Consider the following 6,000-nt stretch of genomic DNA (forward strand, 5'->3'; position numbering starts at 1 on the left):
CTTATGTACCGAGAATGAACAACTTTATAGGGAAATAATGGTTTTGTCTGTTCTTGATTTCTTACATATTTGGTTACTTTCTGAATATATCATATGGATTATTGTACTCCAAATGCACTTTGGTGTAGACATCTGCCAACACAATAATCAGTAGTGTTTACATTACAATCAGACTTGACTCATGCCTGTAAATTCATCCCATTTTATGTATTTACACACAGGTTTTCTCCCTGCTTTTTCCCCCAACAGACCACATAAAATGTAAGGAATGGTTCATAACATCTGAACCCAAATCTGCAAAAGTTGTAAAATATTAAGATAAGGCTGCTGCTTAAGGTAGAAAAATAACTGGTACTGGGATTAGGAGCGGTCACCTGTGGACCAGTTCTGAAGGAAGATCTGGGGTACTCTCAATGTATTTTAGCACTAGAAATGGAAAGAAATTTGAATGTTAACCCTCAAGCATCCCACACCTCAGTCTAGATTGTGAATCAGCCAAGATAAAATGGGCTTTTAAGAAATGGCAAAAGAGAGCAAGTATCCACTAACATGACATTTTACATAGCAGGTTAAAATCACTTCACGCAAAAGTAATGCTTGAATGTGCAGCTTTAGGAGCTGCAGCTACCTGTATTCCAGATTTCAGTTGCATTTCAACATCTCGAAATGACAGCTGCAACTCTTGCTCTCTGTGGACAGGTTTGCTCTTGAAATTCTTCAGAAGATAGGAGATTTTGAACAGCAATTTTTCATGAAATTCAGATGAAGGAAAAAAAAAAAAAGATCAGAGACAAGCAACAAAACCAAAATTATTTCAGGTAGAGACACCATTTGAAGCACTGAAATTGCCTGTCCCTAATCCTGCCACTGTACCTGTGTGGCTGGTGTGGAGACTTGAATTTCAAATGGATTAAAAACTGTGGAAAATACATCACACCCTCTAATACTTCCCAGTCTGTCTGGAAGGCCAAGTGCCTTGACCCACAGTACAGCAGTGTATGAAAGACACTGTACCATTGGAGGCACAAATTGTCTCCTGATTCCATGTAAAGCACTAGGAAGCAAAATCATCAGGCAAAGATCACAGGTGATCACAGGAATTCAATACAAATTACCCAGAGGTTGAATTTAATTGGCAATCACAGCATTGTTTTGTTAGCTCTAATAGTGACTCACCATGCTAAATATCTAAATGCAAAGGTACAGCAAAATAATAATATTTATATATATATATATATATATATATGCAGTCAGGAAAAGCATCACCAAAACCTCACAAGGAAATATATCTGGCATTAAAGTCCTAAAATAAACACTTTGCCAAATACTTGTTGGCAAGGACAAGTTTTCATTCAAGTTTGTAAAATTAAAAAAAAAAAAATCTAGAACCTATTATTTGTAGCTTCGTTTTCTGTGTAAACTTCGCCTGCATGAAAGGTACCGTGCTTTTTCTTTACTATCCTTTCGAATTGGTGAGGTTTAGATTTTGTTCCACTCTGAAATTATCCTGAAGCATACCCTGCACCAGAAGAACTGTGTATGAAAAGTAAGCATAAAGAGTTTAATATCGCAAACGTCGCAAAATGATAATTAATTTATGCAAAATGCCATAACAAATGCACATTGTAAGATCGTAGTGTTGTGGTAAATACATGTCTTTAAAAATTAACACTCACGCAGAAGATTATCTTTTTTTTTTTCTGTGCTCTTTAAATGTTCTGACTTCAAATTTCAAAATGCTTTTCTATGTCAATGACAATCTTAATAAACTACAATTAGTTCCACAAGGCACTTTCTGATGCACAAGCCCCTGGCTTGATTGCGGTGAATGGTGGGTATTTCCTGTGTTTAAGTCCACATATGGATTGAGTAAGGCAGTGGCAGAGAGACTACTGTTTTCCTTCACTACATCTTCATTTCTTTTTCAGAGGGTAAGCCTTTTTTGTTTTTCCTGGCTCTGTTGTCAAAACATTGACCAGAGTTTTGGCTCATGGTATTGGAATATGAGGCCAAAACAATCCTCTGAAAACCAGTGTGGCAAAATGTATTTTAAATCTATACATTCACCATTCAACCATGGGAGTAACCACGCCCACTGCCCCACTCTGTGGTTTAAAAACAACATGGGTTTGCCCCCAGAACGGTTTGATTTATTTGACAAGCTTTTTCAAGCTGAGTATATCAACATTTAAACTGGTCTGAGGCTTGGCTTCCTACATCACATGTACAGCAAGTATTAAGACACACTCTAATCATTTTCTGTCTCTATTAAACTAGACAAGGTGAATGCATTGTGCATTCTGCAAGATTTCTTTGAAGGCCTGTCAGTCTCTCCAAAGACAGATAAGCTACAGTGATTTTTTTTTTTTTTTTTTTTTTTTTTCCCCCTCTCCTCTGACACTTACAACTGGGACCTTTTAAGTGTTACCTTAATTACATCCTTTTTGGGAAATACATTGTTATGATGAATATGTATACTTAATTCCTGTTTCTGACATGCTAAAATCCAATGTAAAATGGTAAAAGGTGACACATTATAGAGACTTCTTCATAAAATGTAGCAGAATGCACAAGTGCACTGTGAGAATGCAAAATATTTTCTGGCGTTATTAGAGCAATTCTCTCTTCTCAGGGGTAACAAGGAATATGAACAAAAACTTGGATGTGGAAATGAAAGTGGGACAAGACCAATTTTGCACGTATGATTAGGAAAATTAAAGTATAGGGATGGTGTGTGGTAGATTAAATAATCTATCCAAACAGAATCTAAAATTCTGAGCACTGAGGTGTAATTCCCCTGAGCCAGAAGTCCGGTATAATTTATTCCCAGCTTTCTTTGGTGGTTTTTTTGTTTGTTTGTTTATTTGTTTTTGTTTTGTTTTTGTTTTTGTTTTGTTTTTGTTTTTGTTTTCGTGGCCGGTACCACATCACTGAGCCCGGCCTCTGTTGGTGTTGCTTTCATGGACGTGATCTGTGTAACAGTCACATAGAGAAACATATTCATAGACATGCAACGAGAAACCTAAATTGAAGGTAAAGCGGTGGCTCTACCTGGAACCACCAATAAACGATCGGTACGGCACTTGAACCAAATTTAAACACCCTGCCCGATTTTACTCCCAAACAGCCCGGCGGGAACGAAAGAGCAGGCCAGGAAGCGTCTCTCGCCGTTAAATCAAACATAAACTTCACAGCCAAACCTGCTCCGTTTGTGCGCGCTGCGGAAGCTTTACGGGGGCCGGCGGGGGGAATACCCGCGTGTGCGGATGCAGCCCCACGCGTCACGGCTCCTCCGCAGCCCTCCCTCCGCGCACGGCTCCCCCGCCCCGCCCGCCCCCATCGAAAGAAAAGCAAAAGCAATTAGCCCGGGGGGAGGGCGCTCCGCTTGATTGGCCGCTGCTGATGGATGTCCCGTAGCGGCGGCGGTGGGACCCGGCCGGGCTCGGCCCCGCCTGGGGATGCTCGCTCGTCTCTGCGGGCGAACTCCCTCCCCACAGCGCGCCCGTCTGCTCCTCCGGCAGCGGATCCCCCGCGGCCTTCCTCACGAGAACCGTAAAAGCCCACCGCTGGGTTTTAGTGGCTGAGAACAGAGACCTAAAGAGAAAGGAAAAAAGAAAGGGAAAAAAAAAAAAAAAAATTTAAGCAGCGTTTCAATAAACCCGAGATGCGAGAGCTAGAGGGAAGAGAAAGGGGGAAGCACGAAAAGCTGGAAGTATCAGCGGGAATAGCAAATAGTTTAGTTTTCACTCCAGACACCGTAACTTTTTTTACGATTAGCGATCTGTTCAAAGATTTGTCCTGGAAGTACTTGATATTGGGTTACAGAAGGTTACGTTAATTGCATTAAGCCATAATGACCCATGAAGCGCCGCAAAGGCTTAGAGAAATCACGCTTCTTCCTTAAAAAAATAAATGTAATAAATAAGAAATAAAATAAAATAAAATAAAATAAAATAAAATAAAATAAAATAAAATAAAATAAAATAAAATAAAATAAAATAAAATAAAAATTGGAGCAAGGCAGGGTAACGGGGCGGGACTCCGGGCGGAGGCAGCAGGGCGGGAGGCAGTGCCCCAGTCCCGGCGGGCTCCGGTCCCGGTGGGCTCCAGGAGCCCTCCAGGGTGCCCTCGCCCCCCAAGCCGGCACCGCCCCGGAGGGAGGGTGTGTGCTGGCCCTGGGCGCAACCGTCTGAGTTATAGTCCGGAATTAAATGTGTCTACTAATAATCTGTAGTCTCGCTCGCCGGGGCAGAGCAGACAAACAAAACTGTCATTCCAAATGAAAAGAAAACACTATTTCTTAGAAGTGTTTAGGAGGGCGCACAGCAGGGCATATTTTCTTTCTTACTGGCAAGAGTTTGTAACTGGATCCCTTAACATTACTGAGAACATGAAAACATGAAACAAAAGTATTGATCCAAGAATTCGCCGAAGAAAAGTATCCAAATACACACTGGTTTATCTAAATTTTTTTTAAGGTTACATCAGATGTTTAGGGGGAAAGACCAAGACAGCCCCTGCATGCCCCATTCAAACATACGCAGAGGAAAGTGTCATTTGTGTTGTTAAATTTACATTACGTTCCCTTTAATTGCATCAGCTTCTAGATAGATGTAGGAATAATGGCATTTAAGAGGAAAATAGCAATCATCTTCAGAAGACTGCAGCATAATGGAGGAACCTAATTAATTTAACTTTGCAGTCTTCCATAATGGCTGCACTTTATCATTTCCACAGATGGAGCTTGAAGGAATTAACAATGCTGTTTATCCCAGCAGACATCTTTGACTGTGGTTAGCCAATGGCAGATTTCCCACTTAAAGATGCATTTCTTCACTTGAGGGAAACCAACCCGAGCCCTGGCAATAGCTGTTGAAATTTGCTATTACTGTATGTGTGTGGGATATTGAAAACCTGAGAAAATGCGCAATATGTGTCTCTTTATGGCCTCATCAAGTGACGCTGGAAGAAGAGTGTTTCCTTGCTTACCAGAGCCAAGGTTTTTCCAGTACCATTTCGGTTTCTCTTCCTTTATTTTCCCCTTCACTGTATTTTTTTTCTTTACAACGTATCCTGCAATTTTTTTTTTTTTCCTTTAAAAAAGTCAGTACGTGTTTGTTTCTAGATGCGTAGAATTCAACCCCTCTCCTAGATGATTTGCAATGTTTACAGACTTTTCATGCCTGGGAAACCTGAGTAGACTTGAGGTAAACAATCCTGCGCACACAAAACACAGTAAAAACCGGATTATTTGAACAAGTTGATTGTTTATTATTTCAGGAAACAATGCATTTTCCACGCTGCCATATCCTAGGGTGCACACGCACTCACACCCTCCAGTCACCCGTGGGTGTCAGAGGAGAATCGGAAGGGAGAGATATGCCATGATACCAAGCTAGGGGTGAACCACAGCACTTCAATGCTCTACACCACCACCCGCATGGCTGGGCTGTTAAAAAAGTGTTGTTGGGCACGTTTGAGAAGGGTATCTGTTGCCCCAGCAGCGGGGATCTGGGGAGTCAGCCACAATGAACCAGATGAGCATATCGTCGACACGACTGTCTCTTCCCGCTCTTGTACAAAGAGAAACGTTTTGCGGGGGCTCGGAGATAAGGATGGTTTTGCGTTCTGTATGTTCTTATGTATTCGAGGCGGATCTTAAACGGTATTTTGCTGGTGGGGTTTTTTTTGGTGGTGGTTTATTTGTTTGGTTGGTTTGGGGGGGGGGTTGCTTGTTTGTTTGTTTGTTTTTGTTGTTGTTTTTGGGGTTTTTTGTGTTTTGTTTTGTTTTGGTTTTAAAGATTTATTGGTATCCGGAGTTTATTGTTGCTGTTGATTCGGGAGAGGGGCTGAGGCGGAGCAGAAAAGTGCGGTTTCGAGCACTTCCGATTGCCTGGCAAGCAAAACTCCCATTCTTGAACTTAGACCTTAGCGCTGCCCAAAATGACAGCCTGAGGCCGTTCTTGCACCCTGACAGAGAAAACGTCTTTTTTGTCTCTT

Source organism: Hirundo rustica, chromosome 1 (genome assembly GCF_015227805.2).
Source record: "Hirundo rustica isolate bHirRus1 chromosome 1, bHirRus1.pri.v3, whole genome shotgun sequence".
Classification (NCBI taxonomy): domain Eukaryota; kingdom Metazoa; phylum Chordata; class Aves; order Passeriformes; family Hirundinidae; genus Hirundo; species Hirundo rustica.